Below are 20,639 nucleotides of genomic sequence, written 5' to 3' on the forward strand. Positions count from 1 at the left end.
TTTTGAGGTTCGTAGCAACTCTTACTACATGACTGTCAGCATCACTTTAAGGTTATTCGAAACTTTCACTCCATTACTGTTAGCATCATTTTGAGTTCATGAGCAATTCTTACTAAATCACTGTAGCATCATTTTGAGATCATTAGCAATTCTTCTGACATCACTGTCGCATTATTTTGAGGTTCGTAGCAACTCTTACTGCATGACTGTCAGCATCACTGTGAGGTTGTTCGAAACACTTAGTACATTACTGTAAGCATCACTGAGTTGATTAGCAACTATCACTACATTACTGTTAGCATCATTTTGAGTTCATTAGCAACTCTTCTGACATCACTGTCGCATTATTTTTTAGTTTCGTAACAACTCTTACTACATGACTGTCAGCATCACTTTGAGGTTATTCGAAACTTTCACTCCATTAATGTTAGCATCATTTTGAGTTCATTCGCAATTCTTACTAAATCACTGTAGCATCATTTTGAGATCATTAGCAATTCTTACTAAATCACTGTAGCATCATTTTGAGATCATTAGCAATTCTTCTGACATCAATGTCGCATTATTTTGAGGTTCGTAGCAACTCAGACCACATGACTGTCAGCATCACTTTGAGGTTATTCGAAACTTTCACTCCATTACTGTTAGCACCCTTTTGAGTTCATTAGTATTTCTTACTAAATCACTGTAGCATCATTTTGAGTTCATTAGCAATTCTTACTAAATCACTGTAGCATCATTTTGAGATCATTAGCAATTCTTCTGACATCACTGTCGCATTATTTTGAGGTTCGTAGCAACTCAAACCACATGACTGTCAGCATCACTTTGAGGTTATTCGAAACTTTCACTCCATTACTGTTAGCACCCTTTTGAGTTCATTAGTTGTTCTTACTAAATCACTGTAGCATCATTTTGAGTTCATTAGCAATTCTTCTGACATCACTGTCGCATTATTTTGAGGTTCGCAGCAACTCTTACTGCATGACTGTCAGCATCACTTTGAGGTTGTTCGAAACACTTAGTACATTACTGTAAGCATCACTGAGTTTATTAGCAACTATCACTACATTACTGTGAGCATCATTTTGAGTTCATTAGGAATTCTTCCGACATCACTGTCGCAATATTTTGAGGTTCGTAGCAACTTTTACGACATCACTGTCGCATCATTTTGAGATCATTAGCAATTCATCTGACATCACTGTCGCAATATTTTTAGGTTTCTTAGCAACTTTTTCAACATTACTGTCGCATTATTTTGAGTTTCGTAGCAACTCCTACCACATGATCGTCAGCATCACTTTGAGGTTATTCGAAACTTTCACTCCATTACTGTTAGCATCATTTTGAGTTCATTAGCAATTCTGACTACATCACTGTCGCATCATTTTGAGATCATTAGCAATTCTTCTGACATCACTGTCGCATTATTTTGAGGTTCGTAGCAACTCTTACTGCATTACTGTCAGCATCACTTTGAGGTTATTCGAAACGTTCACTCCTTTACTGTTAGCATCATTTTGAGTTTATTATCAATTCTTACTAAATCACTGTCGCATAATTTTGAGATCTTAAGCAATTCATCTGACATCACTGTCACAATATTTTGAGGTTCGTAGCAACATTTTCTACATGACTGTCGCATTATTTTAAGGTTCGTAGCAACTCTTACTACATGACCATCAGCATCACTTTGAGGTTATTCGAAACACTTACTACATTACTGGAAGCATCACTGAGTTGATTAGCAAATATCACTGCATTACTGTTAGCATCATCTTGAGTTCATTAGAAATTCTTCTGACATCACTGTCGCAATATTTTGAGGTTCGTAGCAACTTTTACTACATTACCGTCGCATTATTTTGAGGTTCGTTGCAACACTTACTACATGACTGTCAGCATCACTTTGAGGTTATTCGAAACTTTCACTCCATTACTGTTAGCATTATTTTGAGTTCATGAGCAATTCTTACTACATCACTGTCGCATCATTTTGAGATCATTAGCAATTCTTCCGACATCACTGAAACATTATTTTGAGGTTCGTAGCAACTCTTCCTACATGACTGTCAGCATCACTTTTAGGTTATTCGAAACACTTACTACATTACTGGAAGCATCACTGAGTTGATTAGCAACTATCACTACATTACTGTTAGCATCATTTTGAGTTCATTAGCAATTCTTACTACATCACTGTCGCATCATTTTGAGATCATTTGCAATTCTTCCGACATCACTGTCGCAATATTTTGAGGTTCGTAGCAACTTTTACTACATTACTGTCGCATTATTTTAAGGTTCGTTGCAACACGTACTACATGACTGTCAGCATCACTTTGAGGTTGCTCGAAACTCTTACTACATAACTGTAAGCATCACTGAGTTGATTAGCGACTATCAATACATTACTGTTCGCATCGTTTTGAGTTCAATAGCAATTCTTACGACATCACTGTCGCATCATTTTGAGATCATTAGCAATTCTTCTGACATCACTGTCGCATTATTTTGAGGTTCGTAGCAACTCTTACTGCATTACTGTCAGCATCACTTTGAGGTTATTCGAAACGTTCACTCCTTTACTGTTAGCATCATTTTGAGTTTATTATCAATTCTTACTAAATCACTGTCGCATAATTTTGAGATCTTAAGCAATTCATCTGACATCACTGTCACAATATTTTGAGGTTCGTAGCAACATTTTCTACATGACTGTCGCATTATTTTAAGGTTCGTAGCAACTCTTTCTACATGACCATCAGCATCACTTTGAGGTTATTCGAAACACTTACTACATTACTGGAAGCATCACTGAGTTGATTAGCAAATATCACTGCATTACTGTTAGCATCATCTTGAGTTCATTAGAAATTCATCTGACATCACTGTCACAATATTTTGAGGTTCGTAGCAACATTTTCTACATGACTGTCGCATTATTTTAAGGTTCGTAGCAACTCTTACTAAATGACTGTCAGCATCATTTTGAGGTTGTTCGAAACTCTTACTACATTACTGGAAGCATCACTGAGTTGATTAGCAACTTTCACTACATTACTGTTAGCATCGTTTTGAGTTCAATAGCAATTCTTACGACATCGCTGTCAGCATCATTTTTTATTTCCTCGCAACACAAACCACATGACTTTCAGCATCACTTTGACGTTATTCGAAACTTTCACTCCATTACTGTTAGCACCCTTTTGAGTTCATTAGCAATTCTTACTACATCACTGTCGCATCATTTTGAGATCATTAGCAATTTTTGCGACATCACTGTCGCATTATTATGAGGTTCGTAGAAACTCTTACTACATGACTGTCAGCATCACTTTGAGGTTGTTTGAAACGTTCACTTCATTACTGTTAGCATCATTTTGAGTTTATTAGCAATTCTTACTAAATCACTGTCGCATCATTTTGAGATCTTTAGCAATTCTTCTGACATCACTGTCGCATTATTTTGAGGTTCTTAGCAACTCTTACTACATGACTGTCAGCATCACTTTGAGGTTGTTCGAAACACTTACTACATTACTGTAAGCATCACTGAGTTGATTCGCAACTATCACTACATTACATTTAGCATCATCTTGAGTTCATTAGAAATTCTTCCGACATCACTGTCGCAATATTTTGAGGTTCGTAGCAACTTTTACTACATTACTGTCGCATTATTTTGAGGTTCGTTGCAACACTTACTACATGACTGTCAGCATCACTTTGAGGTTATTCAAAACTTTCACTCCATTACTGTTAGCATTATTTTGAGTTCATTAGCAATTCTTACTACATCACTGTTGCATCATTTTGAGATCATTAGCAATTCTTCTGACTTCACTGTAACATTATTTTGAGGTTCGTAGCAACTCTTACTACATTACTGTCAGCATCACTTTGAGTTTGTTCGAAACGTTCACTCCATTACTTTTAGCATCATTTTGAGTTTAATATCAATTCTTACTAAATTACTGTCGCGTCATTTTGAGATCTTTAGCAATTCATCTGACATCACTGTCGCAATATTTTGAGGTTCGTAGCAACTTTTTCTACATTACTGTCGCATTATTTTGAGGTTCGTAGCAACTCCTACTACATGACCGTCAGCATCACTTTGAGGTTATTCGAAACTTTCACTCCATTACTGTTAGCATCATTTTGAGTTCATTAGCAACTATCACTACATTACTGTTAGCATCATCTTGAGTTCATTAGCAATTCTTACGAAATCACTGTCGCATCATTTTGAGATCTTTAGCAATTCTTCCGACATCACTGTCGCAATATTTTGAGCTTCGTATTAACTCTTACTACATGACTGTCAGCATCACTTTGAGTTTATTCGAAACTTTCACTCCATTAATGTTAGCATCATTTTGTGTTTATTAGCAATTCTTACTAAATCACTGTCGCATCATTTTGAGATCTTTAGCAATTCTTCTGACATCACTGTCGCATTATTTTGAGGTTCGTAGCAACTCTTACTACATGACTGTCAGCATCACTTAAAGGTTATTCGAAACACTTATTACATTACTGTAAGCATCACTGAGTTGATTAGCAACTATCACTGCATTACTTTTTGCATCATCTTGAGTTCATTAGAAATTCTTCCGACATCACTGTCGCATTATTTTGAGGTTCTTAGCAACTCTTACTACATTACTGTCAGCATCACTTTGAGGTTGTTCGAAACTTTCACTCCATTACTGTTAGTATAATTTTGAGTTTCCTAGCAATTCTTACTAAATCACTGTCGCATCATATTGAGATCTTTAGCAATTCTTCTGACATCACTGTCGCATTATTTTGAGGTTCGTAGCAACTCTTACTGCATTACTGTCAGCATCACTTTGAGGTTATTCGAAACGTTCACTCCTTTACTGTTAGCATCATTTTGAGTTTATTATCAATTCTTACTAAATCACTGTCGCATAATTTTGAGATCTTAAGCAATTCATCTGACATCACTGTCACAATATTTTGAGGTTCGTAGCAACATTTTCTACATGACTGTCGCATTATTTTAAGGTTCGTAGCAACTCTTTCTACATGACCATCAGCATCACTTTGAGGTTATTCGAAACACTTACTACATTACTGGAAGCATCACTGAGTTGATTAGCAAATATCACTGCATTACTGTTAGCATCATCTTGAGTTCATTTGAAATTCTTCTGACATCACTGTCGCAATATTTTGAGGTTCGTAGCAACTTTTACTACATTACCGTCGCATTATTTTGAGGTTCGTTGCAACACTTACTACATGACTGTCAGCATCACTTTGAGGTTATTCGAAACTTTCACTCCATTACTGTTAGCATTATTTTGAGTTCATTAGCAATTCTTACTACATCACTGTCGCATCATTTTGAGATCATTAGCAATTCTTCCGACATCACTGAAACATTATTTTGAGGTTCGTAGCAACTCTTACTACATTACTGTCAGCATCACTTTGAGTTTGTTCGAAACGTTCACTCCATTACTTTTAGCATCATTTTGAGTTTATTAGCAATTCTTACTAAATCGCTGTCGCATCATTTTGAGATGTGTAGCAATTCTTCTGACATCACTGTCGCATTATTTTGAGGTTCGTAGCAACTCTTCCTACATGACTGTCAGCATCACTTTTAGGTTATTCGAAACACTTACTACATTATTGGAAGCATCACTGAGTTGATTAGCAACTATCACTGCATTACTTTTTGCATCATCTTGAGTTCATTAGAAATTCTTCCGACATCACTGTCGCAATATTTTGAGGTTCGTAGCAACTTTTACTACATTACTGTCGCATTATTTTAAGGTTCGTTGCAACACGTACTACATGACTGTCAGCATCACTTTGAGGTTGCTCGAAACTCTTACTACATAACTGTAAGCATCACTGAGTTGATTAGCAACTATTAATACATTACTGTTCGCATCGTTTTGAGTTCAATAGCAATTCTTACGACATCACTGTCGCATCATTTTGAGATCATTAGCAATTCTTCCGACATCACTGTCGCAATATTTTGAGGTTCGTATTAACTCTTACTACATGACTGTCAGCATCACTTTGAGGTTGTTCGAAACGTTCACTCCATTACTGTCAGCATCATTTTGAGTTTATTAGCAATTCTGACTAAATCACTGTCGCATCATTTTGAGATCTTTAGCAATTCATCTGACATCACTGTCGCAATATTTTTAGGTTTCTTAGCAACTTTTTCTACATTACTGTCGCATTATTTTGAGGTTCGTAGCAACTCGTACCACATGATCGTCAGCATCACTTTGAGGTTATTCGAAACTTTCACTCCATTACTGTCAGCATCATTTTGAGTTCATTAGCAATTCTTTCTACATCACTGTCGCATCATTTTGAGATCTTTAGCAATTCTTCTGACATCACTGTCGCATTATTTTGAGGTTCGTAGCAACTCTTACTACATGACTGTCGACATCACAGTAGCATTAAATTGAGTTCATTAGCAACTCTTACTACATGACTGTTAGCATCACTTTGAAGTTGTTCGAAACACTTACTACATGACTGTCAGCATCACTTTGAGGTTATTCGAAACTTTCACTCCATTCATGTTAGCATCATTTTGAGTTCATTAGCAATTCTTACTAAATCACTGTAGCATCATTTTGAGATCATTCGCAATTCTTCTGACATCACTGTCGCATTTTTTTGAGGTTCGTCGCAACTCTTACTACATTACTGTCAGCATCACTTTGAGGTTGTTCGAAACGTTCACTCCATTACTGTTAGCATCATTTTGAGTTCATTAGCAATTCTTACTACATCACTGTCGCATCATTTTGAGATCATAAGCAATTCTTCTGACATCACTGTTGCATTATTTTGAGGTTCGTAGAAACTCTTACTACATGACTGTCAGCATCACTTTGAGGTTATTCGAAACGTTCACTCCATTACTGTTAGCATCATTTTGAGTTCATTAGCAATTCTTACGAAATCACTGTCGCATCATTTTGAGATCTTAAGCAATTCTTTTGACATCACTGTCGCATTATTTTGAGGTTCGTAGTAACTCTTACTGCATGACTGTCAGCATCACTTTGAGGTGTTCGAAACACTTAGTACATTACTGTAAGCATCACTGAGTTGATTAGCAACAATCACTACATTACGGTTAGCATCATCTTGAGTTCATTAGCAATTCTTCCGACATCACTGTCGCATTATTTTGAGGTTCGTAGCAACTCTTACTACATGACTGTCAGCATCACTTTGAGGTTCTTCGAAACTTTCACTCCATTACTGTTAGCATCATTTTGAGTTCATAAGCAATTCTTACTACATCACTGTCGCATCATTTTGAGATCATTAGCAATTCTTCTGACATCACTGTCGCATTATTTTGATTTTCGTAGCAATTCTTCTGACATCACTGTCGCATTATTTTTTAGGTTCGTAGCAACTCTTACTACATGACTGTCAGCATCACTTTGAGGTTGTTCGAAACTCTTACTACATTACTGTAAGCATCACTGAGTTGATTAGCAACTATCACTACATTACTGTTAGCATCGTTTTGAGTTCAATAGCAATTCTTACGACATCGCTGTCAGCATCATTTTTTATTTCCTCGCAACACAAACCACATGACTTTCAGCATCACTTTGAGGTTACTCGAAACTTTCACTCCATTACTGTTAGCATCATTTTGAGTTCATTAGCAATTCTTACTAAATCACAGTAGCATCATTTTGAGATCATTAGCAATTCTTCCGACATCACTGTCACAATATTTTGAGGTTCGTAGCACCTTTTACTATATTACTGTCGCATAATTTTAAGGTTCGTTGCAACACTTACTACATGACTGTCAGCATCATTTTGAGGTTGTTCGAAACTCTTACTACATTACTGTAAGCATCACTGAGTTGATTAGCAACTTTCACTACATTACTGTTAGCATCGTTTTGAGTTCAATAGCAATTCTTACGACATCGCTGTCAGCATCATTTTTTATTTCCTCGCAACACAAACCACATGACTTTCGGCATCACTTTGACGTTATTCGAAACTTTCACTCCATTACTGTTAGCACCCTTTTGAGTTCATTAGCAATTCTTACTACATCACTGTCGCATCATTTTGAGATCATTAGCAATTTTTGCGACATCACTGTCGCATTATTATGAGGTTCGTAGAAACTCTTACTACATGACTGTCAGCATCACTTTGAGGTTGTTTGAAACGTTCACTTCATTACTGTTAGCATCATTTTGAGTTTATTAGCAATTCTTACTAAATCACTGTCGCATCATTTTGAGATCTTTAGCAATTCTTCTGACATCACTGTCGCATTATTTTGAGGTTCTTAGCAACTCTTACTACATGACTGTCAGCATCACTTTGAGGTTGTTCGAAACACTTACTACATTACTGTAAGCATCACTGAGTTGATTCGCAACTATCACTACATTACATTTAGCATCATCTTGAGTTCATTAGAAATTCTTCCGACATCACTGTCGCAATATTTTGAGGTTCGTAGCAACTTTTACTACATTACTGTCGCATTATTTTGAGGTTCGTTGCAACACTTACTACATGACTGTCAGCATCACTTTGAGGTTATTAAAAACTTTCACTCCATTACTGTTAGCATTATTTTGAGTTCATTAGCAATTCTTACTACATCACTGTTGCATCATTTTGAGATCATTAGCAATTCTTCTGACTTCACTGTAACATTATTTTGAGGTTCGTAGCAACTCTTACTACATTACTGTCAGCATCACTTTGAGTTTGTTCGAAACGTTCACTCCATTACTTTTAGCATCATTTTGAGTTTAATATCAATTCTTACTAAATCACTGTCGCGTCATTTTGAGATCTTTAGCAATTCATCTGACATCACTGTCGCAATATTTTGAGGTTCGTAGCAACTTTTTCTACATTACTGTCGCATTATTTTGAGGTTCGTAGCAACTCCTACTACATGACCGTCAGCATCACTTTGAGGTTATTCGAAACTTTCACTCCATTACTGTTAGCATCATTTTGAGTTCATTAGCAACTATCACTACATTACTGTTAGCATCATCTTGAGTTCATTAGCAATTCTTACGAAATCACTGTCGCATCATTTTGAGATCTTTAGCAATTCTTCCGACATCACTGTCGCAATATTTTGAGTTTCGTATTAACTCTTACTACATGACTGTCAGCATCACTTTGAGTTTATTCGAAACTTTCACTCCATTAATGTTAGCATCATTTTGTGTTTATTAGCAATTCTTACTAAATCACTGTCGCATCATTTTGAGATCTTTAGCAATTCTTCTGACATCACTGTCGCATTATTTTGAGGTTCGTAGCAACTCTTACTACATGACTGTCAGCATCACTTAAAGGTTATTCGAAACACTTATTACATTACTGTAAGCATCACTGAGTTGATTAGCAACTATCACTGCATTACTTTTTGCATCATCTTGAGTTCATTAGAAATTCTTCCGACATCACTGTCGCATTATTTTGAGGTTCTTAGCAACTCTTACTACATTACTGTCAGCATCACTTTGAGGTTGTTCGAAACTTTCACTCCATTACTGTTAGTATAATTTTGAGTTTCCCAGCAATTCTTACTAAATCACTGTCGCATCATATTGAGATCTTTAGCAATTCTTCTGACATCACTGTCACATTATTTTGAGGTTCGTAGCAACTCTTACTACATTATGTTTGCATTATTTTAAGGTTCGTAGCAACTCTTACTACATTACTGTTGCATTATTTAAAGGTTCGTAGCAACTCTTACTACATTACTGTCAGAATCACTTTGAGTTTATTAGCAACTATCACTACATGACTGTCTGCATCACTTTGAGGTTATTCGAAACTTAACTAACATAACTGTTAGCATCATTTTGAGTTCATTAGCAATTCTTACGACATCACAGTAGCATTCAACTGAGTTCATTAGCAACTCTTACTACATGACTGTCAGCATCACTTTGAGATTGTTTGAAACTCTTACAACATTACTGTAAGCATCACTGAGTTTATTAGCAACTATCCCTACATTACTTTTACCATCATCTTGAGTTCATTAGCAATTCTTACGACATCACTGTCGCATCATTTTGAGTTCATTAGAAATTCTTCCGACATCACTGTCGCAATATTTTGAGGTTCGTAGCAACTTTTACTACATTACTGTCGCATTATTTTAAGGTTCGTTGCAACACTTACTACATGACTGTCAGCATCACTTTGAGGTTGTTCGAAACTCTTGCTATATTACTGAAAGCATCACTGAGTTGATTAGCAACTATCACTACATTACTGTTAGCATCGTTTTGAGTTCAATATCAATTCTTACGACATCACTGTCAGCTTCATTTTTTATTTACTCGCAACTCAAACCACATCACTGTCGCATCATTTTGAGTTCATTAGCAATTCTTACGACATCACAGTAGCATTCAATTGAGTTCATTAGCAACTCTTACTACATGACTGTCAGCATCACTTTGAGATTGTTCGAAACACTTACTACATTACTGTAAGCATCACTGACTTGATTAGCAACTACCACTACATTACTGTTAGCATCATCTTGAGTTCATTAGCAATTCTTCCGACATCACCATCGCATTATTTTGAGGTTCGTAGCAACTCTTACTACATTACTGTAAGCATCACTGAGTTGATTCTCAACTATCACTAAATTACTGTCAGCATCACTTTGAGGTTATTCGAAACTTTCACTCCATTAATCTTCGCATCATTTTGAGTTCATGAGAAATTCTTCTGACATCACTGTCGCAATATTTTGAGGTTCGTAGCAACTCTTACTACATGACTGTCAGCATCACATTGAGGTTGTTTGAAACTCTTACTACATTACTGTAAGCATCACTGAGTTGATTAGCAACTATCACTACATTACTGTTGGCATCATTTTGAGTTTAATAGAAATTCTTACATCACTGTCGCATTAAATTCAGGTTAGTAGCAACTCTTACTACTTTACGACTGCATGATTTTAAGGTTTGTAGCAACTCTTACTACATGACTGTCAGCATCACTTTGAGGTTATTCGAAACTTTCACTACATTAATCTTAGCATCATTTTGAGTTCATTAGCAATTCTTCCGACATCACTTTCGCATCATTTTGAGATCATTAGCAATTCTTCTGACATCACTGTTGCATTATTTTAAGATTCGTAGGAACTCTTACTACATGACTCTCAGCATCACTTTGAGATTGTTCGAAACGTTCACTCCATTACTGTTAGCATCATTTTGAGATCATTACCAATTCTTCTGACATCACTGTCGCATTATTTTGATGTTCGTAGCAACTCTTACTACATGACTGTCAGCATCACTTTGAGGTTGTTCGAAACACTTACTACATTACTGTTAGCATCACTGACTTGATTAGCAACTATCACTACATTACTGTTAGCATCATTTTGAATTCATTAGCAATTCTTCCGACATCACTGTCGCAATATTTTGAGGTTCGTAGCAACTTTTACTACATTACTGTCACATTATTTTGAGGTTTGTAGCAACACTTACGACATGACTGTCAGCATCACTTTGAGGTTATTCGAAAGTTTCACTTCATTACTGTTAGCATCATTTTGAGTTCATTAGCAATTCTTACTACATCACTGTCTTATTATTTTGAGGTTCGTAGCAACTCTTGCTACATGACTGTCAGCATCACTTTGAGGTTATTCGAAACACTTACTACATTACTGCAAGCATCACTGAGTTGATTAGCAACTATCACTACATTACTGTTAGCATCATTTTGAGTTCATTAGCAATTCTTACTTCATCACTGCCACATCATTTTGAGATCATTAGCAGTTCTTCTGACATAACTGTCGCAATATTTTGAGGTTCGTAGCAACTCTTACTACATTATTGTTGCATTATTTTAAGGTTCGTAGCAATTCTTACTACATTATTGTCAGCTTAACTTTGAGTTTATTAGCAACTATCACTACATTACTGTTAGCATCATTTTGAGTTCATTAGCAATTCTTACGACATCACTGTAGCATTATTTTGAGGTTCGTCGCAATTCTTACAACATCACTGTAGCATTATTTTGAGGTTCGTAGCAACTCTTAGTACATGACTGTCAGCATCATTATGAGGTTATTCGAAACGTTCACTCCATTACTGTTCGCATCATTTTGAGTTGTTGAGCAATTCTCACGACATCACTGTAGCATTAAATTGAGTTCATTAGCAACTCTTACTAAATGACTGTCAGCATCACTTTGAGCTTGTTCGAAACTCTTACTACATTACTGTAAGCATCACTGAGTTTCTTAGCAACTATCACTCCATTACTGTGAGCATCATTTTGAGTTCATTAGCAATTCTTCCGACATCACTGTCACAATATTTTGAGGTTCCTAGCAACTTTTACTCCATTACTGTCGCGTTATTTTGAGGTTCGTAGCAACTCTTACTACATGACTGTCAGCATCACTTTGAGGTTATTCGAAACTTTCACTCCATTACTGTTAGCATCATTTTGAGTTCATGAGCAATTCTTCCGACATCACTGTCGCAATATTTGAGTTTCGTATTAACTCTTACTACATGACTGTCAGCATCACTTTGAGGTTATTCGAAACATTCACTCCATTACTGTTAGCATCATTTTGAGTTTATTTGCAATTCTTACTAAATCACTGTCGCATCATTTTGAGATCTTTAGCAATTCATCGGACATCACTGTCGCAATATTTTTAGGTTTCTTAGCAACTTTTTCTACATTACTGTCGCATTATTTTGAGGTTCGTAGCAACTCCTACCACATGATCGTCAGCATCACTTTGAGGTTATTCGAAACTTTCACTCCATTACTGTTAGCATCATTTTGAGTTCATTAGCAATTCTTACTACATCACTGTCGCATCATTTTGAGATCTTTAGCAATTCTTCTGACATCACTGTCGCATTATTTTGAGGTTCATAGCAACTCTTACTGCATGACTGTCAGCATCACTTTGAGGTGTTCGAAACACTTAGTACATTACTGTAAGCATCACTGAGTTGATTAGCAACTATCACTACATTACGGTTAGCATCATCTTGAGTTCATTAGCAATTCTTCCGACATCACTGTCGCATTATTTTGAGGTTCGTAGCAACTCTTACTACATGACTGTCAGCATCACTTTGAGGTTCTTCGAAACTTTCACTCCATTACTGTTAGCATCATTTTGAGTTGATTAGTAATTCTTACTAAATCACTGTCGCATCATTTTGAGATCTTTCGCAATTTATCTGACATCACTGTCGCAATATTTTTAGGTTCGTAGCAACTTTTTCGACATTACTGTCGCATTATTTTGAGTTCATAAGCAATTCTTACTACATCACTGTCGCATCATTTTGAGATCATTAGCAATTCTTCTGACATCACTGTCGCATTATTTTGATGTTCGTAGCAATTCTTCTGACATCACTGTCGCATTATTTTTTAGGTTCGTAGCAACTCTTACAACATGACTGTCAGCATCACTTTGAGGTTGTTCGAAACTCTTACTACATTACTGTAAGCATCACTGAGTTGATTAGCAACTATCACTTCATTACTGTTAGCATCGTTTTGAGTTCAATAGCAATTCTTACGACATCACTGTCAGCATCATTTTTTATTTCCTCGCAACACAAACCACATAACTTTCAGCATCACTTTGAGGTTACTCGAAACTTTCACTCCATTACTGTTAGCATCATTTTGAGTTCATTAGCATTTCTTACTAAATCACAGTAGCATCAATTTGAGATCATTAGCAATTCTTCTGACATCACTGTCGCATTTTTTTGAGGTTCGTAGCAACTTTTTCTACATTACTGTCGCATCATTTTGAGGTCCGTAGCAACTCTTACGACATGACCGTCAGCATCTCTTTGAGGTTATTCGAAACTTTCACTCCATTAATATTAGCATCATTTTGAGTTCATTGGCAATTCTTACGAAATCACTGTCACATCATTTTGAGATCATTAGCAATTCTTCTGACATCACTGTCGCATTATTTTGAGGTTCTTAGCAACTCTTACTACATGACTGTCAGCATCACTTTGAGATTGTTCGAAACACTTACTACATTACTGTAAGCATCACTGACTTGATTAGCAACTACCACTACATTACTGTTAGCATCATCTTGAGTTCATTAGCAATTCTTCCGACATCACCATCGCATTATTTTGAGGTTCGTAGCAACTCTTACTACATTACTGTAAGCATCACTGAGTTGATTAGCAACTATCACTACATTACTGTTGGCATCATTTTGAGTTTAATAGAAATTCTTACATCACTGTAGCATTAAATTCAGGTTAGTAGCAACTCTTACTACTTTACTTCTGCATGATTTTAAGGTTTGTAGCAACTCTTACTACATGACTGTCAGCATCACTTTGAGGTTATTCGAAACTTTCACTCCATTAATCTTAGCATCATTTTGAGTTCATTAGCAATTCTTCCGACATCACTGTCGCATCATTTTGAGATCATTAGCAATTCTTCTGACATCACTGTTGCATTATTTTAAGATTCGTAGGAACTCTTACTACATGACTCTCAGCATCACTTTGAGATTGTTCGAAACGTTCACTCCATTACTGTTAGCATCATTTTGAGATCATTACCAATTCTTCTGACATCACTGTCGCATTATTTTGAGGTTCGTAGCAACTCTTAGTACATGACTGTCAGCATCACTTTGAGGTTGTTCGAAACACTTACTACATTACTGTAAGCATCACTGACTTGATTAGCAACTATCACTACATTACTGTTAGCATCATTTTGAATTCATTTGCAATTCTTCCGACATCACTGTCGCAATATTTTGAGGTTCGTAGCAACTTTAACTACATTACTGTCGCATTATTTTGAGGTTTGTAGCAACACTTACGACATGACTGTCAGCATCACTTTGAGGTTATTCGAAAGTTTCACTTCATTACTGTTCGCATCATTTTGAGTTCATTAGCAATTCTTACTACATCACTGTCGCATCATTTTGAGATCATTTGCAATTCTTCCGACATCACTGTCTTATTATTTTGAGGTTCGTAGCAACTCTTGCTACATGACTGTCAGCATCACTTTGAGGTTATTCGAAACACTTACTACATTACTGTAAGCATCACTGACTTGATTAGCAACTATCACTACATTACTGTTAGCATCATTTTGAGTTCATTAGCAATTCTTACTACATCACTTTCGCAACATTTTGAGATCATTAGCAATTCTTCTGACATCACTGTCACATTATTTTGAGGTTCGTAGCAACTCTTAGTACATGACTGTCAGCATCACTTTGAGGTTGTTTGAAACAGTTACCACATTACTGTAAGCATCACTGAATTTATTAGCAACTATCACTACGTTACTGTTAGCATCTTTTTGAGTTCATTAGCAATTCTTACGACATCACTGTCAGCATCATTTTTAGGTTACTCGCAACTGTAGCCACATGACTGTCAGCATCACTTTGAGGTTATTCGAAACTTTCACTACATTACTGTTAGCATCATTTTGAGTTCATTAGCAATTCTTACTCCATCACTGTCGCATCATTTTGAGTTTATTAGCAATTCTTACTCCATCACTGTAGCATCATTTTGAGATCATTAGCAATTCTTCCGACATCACTGTCGCATTATTTTGAGGTTCGTAGCAACTCTTACTACGTTACTGTCAGCATCATTTTTAGCTTACTCACAACTCGAACCACATGACTGTCAACATCACTTTGAGGTTATTCGAAACTTTCACAACATCACTTTTGGCATCATTTTGAGTTCATGAGCAATTCTTCAGACATCACTGTCGCATTATTTTGATATTCGTAGCAACTCTTACTACATTACTGTTGCATTATTTTGAGGTTACTAGCAGCTCTTACTGCATGACTGTCAGCATCATTTTGAGGTTATTCGAAACTTTCACTCCATTACTGTTAGCATCATTTTGAGTTCATTAGCAATTCTTACTCCATCACTGTCGCATCATTTTGAGTTCATTAGCAATTCTTACTCCATCACTGTAGCATCATTTTGAGATCATTACCAATTCTTACTACATCACTGTCGCATCGTTTTGAGATAATTAGCAATTCTTCGGACATCACTGTCGCATTATTTAGAGGTTTGTAGCAACTCTTACTACATTACTATTGCATTGTTTTGAGGTCAGTAGGAACTCTTACTACATGAATGTCAGCATCACTTTGAGGTTGTTCGAAACTCTTACTACATTGCTGTAAGCTTCACTGAGTTTATTAGCAACTATCACTACATTACTATTAGCATCTTTTTGAGTTCATTAGCAATTCTTACTACATCACTGTCGCATCATTTTGAGATCATTAGCAATTCTTCCGACATCACTGTCGCATTATTTTGAGGTTGGTAGCAACTCTTACTACATTACTGTTGCATTATTTTAAGGTTCGTAACAACTCTTACTACATTACTGTCAGCATCACTTTGAGTTTGTTCGAAACACTTACTAGATTACTGTCATCATCACTTTAAGTTTATTAGCAACTATCACTACATTACTGTTAGCATCATTTTGAGTTCATTAGCAATTCTTCTGACATCACTGTCACTTTATTTTTAGGTTCGTAGCAGCTCTTACTACATTACTGTAAGCATCACTTTGAGGTTATTCGAAACTTTCACTACATTACAGTTAGCATCATTTTGAGTCCATTTCAATTATTACTACGTCACTGTCGCATCATTTTGAGATCATTAGCAATTCTTCCGACATCACTGTTGCATTATTTGGAGGTTCGTAGCAACTCTTACTACATTACTATTGCATAATTTGGAGGTAAGTATCAACTCTTACTACATTACTGTCAGCATCACTCTGAGTTTATAGCAACTATCATGACATTACTGTTAGCATCATTTTGAGTTTATTAGCAATTCTTCTGACATCACTGTCGCATTATTTTTATATTCGTAGCAACTCTTACTACATTACTGTTGCCTTATTTTAAGGTTACTCGCAACTCTAACCACATGACTGTCAGCATCTTTTTGAGATTAGTATCAACTCTCACTACATCACTGTCGCATCATTTTGAGATTTTAAGAAACTCTCACCACATCACTGGAGCATCATTTTGAGGTTCGTAGCAACTCTTACTACATCACTGTAGCATCAATTTGAGATTTTTAGTAACTCTTACTACAGTACTGTAGCATAATTTTGAGGTTCGTAGCAACTCTCACTACATTACTGACAGCATCATTTTCAGGTTAGTAGCAACTCTTACTACATCACTGTAGCATCATTTTGAGATTTTTTGCAACTCTTACTACATCACTGTAGCATCATTCTGAGGATAGTAGCAACTCTCACTACATGACTGTCAGCATTATTTTTTAGCATAGTAGCAACTCTCATTACATCACTGTAGCATCATTTCTTAGGTTAGTAGCAACTCTCATTACATCACTTTAGCATCATTTTGAGGTTAGTAGCAACTCTCACTACATCACAGTCAGCATCATTTTGAGCATAGAAGCAACTCTCACTTCATCACTGTAGCATCATTTGTTAGCTTCGTAGCAACTCTCATTACATCACTTTAGCATCATTTTCAGGTTAGCAGCAACTCTCACTACATCACTGTAGCATCATTTCTTAGGTTAGTAGCAACTCTCACTACATCACTGTCGTATCATTTTTGATTTCATAGCAACTGTCACAACAAAAATGTAAGCATCATTTTGAGGTTTTTAGCAACTCACTACATGACTGTAAAACTGACCGTTACCATAGAGATGGGAACAGAAAACTCAAATGGAAGCTCAAAAGGGGACTTAGCTCCAATGGTAGAGTGCTAGCTTAGCATGTGAGAGGTAGAGGGATCCATGCCCTCCTTCTCAGAATACTTCAGCTTGTTCTGTTGATCAGAGGAGCTGTTGGGTGATGAATGCTGATGTTTGTCCACTGCTGTGATAAAGTGTCCCCTGTTACTGAGATGTGGATGAACACCTGCTCAGGTCAAAGCTGCAATGAAGTCAAGTCATCACCCTGTAAAGCACCAAATAACAACAAAAGTTACACTTTACAAGAAGAACAGGTCCAGTTCAACACTCCCTAAATGAATTTACACCCAACAATTCCCACGGACGCTTATTAAGTTCTATCTTTGATCAAATATAAGAAATGTAAAATAATTCAACATTGATTGCATTTCCCTCCTTTCTTTGGTGCCCTCAGACTTTCTGAGAACTGTAGGAAGAACTGCTCTCTTTTCTGTGTTTGTTCTGCTCAATGGAGGAAGGAACGGAGCTCTAAGTTTTCCAGTTCCTACATCAGTGAATGGACTTTCTGTGCTGCAAGGAGCCAAAGCTACTAAGGAGGATTACAGAGTTTGTCCTTGCAGGAGTCAGTGACTTAATAGAGTCTAACAAAGGGTTGAACCTGAATGAGACAGTCACCCTTCAACATGGGGCCATGGCAGAGTGAACCAAGAACACTACAATGGGGGTGAGAGTGGAGCCATGATGGATTCACAGTTCATCACCTCCACCATCATGTGGACCACCTGATCACCTCTCCCTCAACCTCTAAATAACTCATTCCCTGACCGGGAATCGAACCCAGGCCGCGGCGGTGAGAGCGCCCAAACCCATCCTTGACCCACTCAGACACAGTCACCCATTCAAGCTGGGCCTGGTACCACACTGCTGTACAGACAGAGAGAAAGAAGACACACGGGATCCTTTGAAGAAAATGCATTAAAGACAGGAAGCCCCATCACATTGTCAGTGTTTCAGTGACTGGCATTGTGAAGAGACTGAGACAAAGTCAGTTATGAATGGAGGGCTGAGTTGGAGCAGAGGGGGGCAGGATCCTGGGGGTGCACTGGTTTTAGGAGGCTGAGGTGTCTGGTGGTCTTGGTGGACCCTCTGCATCTCAAGCTGAGACCACAGAGTCCTGTGTTCTTGAGTCATTGTCTTTAGTATAGACAATGACTCAAGAACACATTGTCTATAGTATAGACAATGTGTTCTTGAGTCATTGTCTATAGTATAGACACTGAAGTCACTAGTCACTGAAACACTGACAATGTGATGGGGCTTCCTGTCTTTATTACATTTTCTTCAAAGGATCCCGTGTGTCTTCTTTCTCTCTGTCTGTACTGGAGTGTGGTACCAGGCCCAGCTTGAACGGGTGACTGTGTCTGAGTGGGTCGAGGCTGGGCTGCAGGTATTGGGAGGTTAGAACCCATCTGTGAGGCTCCAGGTGGAGCGATCACCTGTGAGGGTCCAGGGACAGCAGGAAGCTGCACAGATGGTTAAGACATGGAGGGGAGACAGGTGGTGCTGGAGCAGTGACAGGAAGTGTCTGGCATTTTGGTTCATCCTGTGAGCTGACGTGAGGTTGTGGTTTTGCCTCCAGCCTCACCTCCTCATCAGTGTTCAAAAGGTTCAAAGGTGAAAAAATGGGATTCAACCAAACAGCTGGAATGAAGAGTTGGTAACACTTGCAGAGCTGCAGGGAGTTGGACAGGTCTCACCGTGGGGGGATTTGTCCCACAGATCCTGCTGAAGTGGCTCCTCCTCCTGAGACCTGCAATGCTGGCTGGACATTTGGAAAAAGAACACAACAAATCTTCATAAACATTTACTTCAGCAGGAACACACAAGAAGGTGGGACTGGTTCCTTTTTCATGTTCACTATTTTGTCGTCTTGGTTCATGTTTTGGTTGTCAAAGTTAATTCTGAATATTTGTGGAAAGTTCGCCTGCCTTTACTTGTACCAATACTTCCTTTTGTAACAAATTAAAAAGCTCAAGCTAAACTTCAGTTGGGTCAGTTTAGAGCTGTCAATCAATGTTAATAATTGATCTTAGCATCTGGAGATTATTTTAGGAACACAAATACTTTACTTCATTCTGAGGATGAGCAGACGTTCAATATAATTCTCATTTCCTGGTCAAAGACTCCTGCTAGTCAGAGAGGATCTGGGCTGGATTGGAAAGCTTCTGAGAGGGAAACCTTCACTCTGGACTGGACTGAGAACGGAGCAGCCTCAGCTTCCTGGAGCCTGACTTGCCTCTGTGGTCTAAGGTTGTGTGGGCTGACATCACAGTGAAACTACTGAGATCACAGAGCCTTTGAGATCACAGGCTGACTTCCTTTTTATCCCTAAAATTAAGAATAATAATTAAAAAATGTTGTTTCTACATTTGTGTTGGTGCATCAGTTAAACAGTGTCTCTACCAGAGGGGATGTAGCTCAGTGGTAGAGCGCATGCTTTGCATGTATGAGGCCCCGGGTTCAATCCCCAGCATCTCCAGCTGGTCCTTTGGAGCCTTCATCTTATCAGCTCAAGTGATCCATAAATGTGACAAAAGTTGATAACAAACTACCAGAAGAGAAACCAGTCTGTTGCATATCAAAGTATTTGGAGCAGGGTCAGTGTGACTGTGAGCCTTCATAGCCAGCATGAAGGAGCTGGTTTTATCTTTGGAGGGGAAATCCCACACACAGCTGCTCTCAGTTCCAAAAGTGTGTGTCCTCACTCCTCCGTCCTCCTGCTGCCCTCAGAATACAGAC

At 37.4% G+C, this 20,639-nt stretch overlaps 1 long non-coding RNA gene and 1 other non-coding gene across 2 annotated transcripts in view; both read left to right on the plus strand.

Moving 5' to 3' along the window:
- Nucleotides 1-20,639, plus strand: part of LOC147271910 (uncharacterized) — a 149,232-nt gene that overhangs the window by 16,164 nt on the left and 112,429 nt on the right. The window lies entirely within an intron of this gene.
- trnaa-ugc (transfer RNA alanine (anticodon UGC)) lies at nt 20,308-20,379 on the plus strand. The gene has a single exon. It is a non-coding gene; the product is annotated as a tRNA-Ala (tRNA).

This window comes from Aulostomus chinensis, chromosome 1 (genome assembly GCF_037954235.1).
Source record: "Aulostomus chinensis isolate RoL2024-O1b breed Wild chromosome 1, RoL_Achi_v1.0, whole genome shotgun sequence".
Lineage (NCBI taxonomy): Eukaryota > Metazoa > Chordata > Actinopteri > Syngnathiformes > Aulostomidae > Aulostomus > Aulostomus chinensis.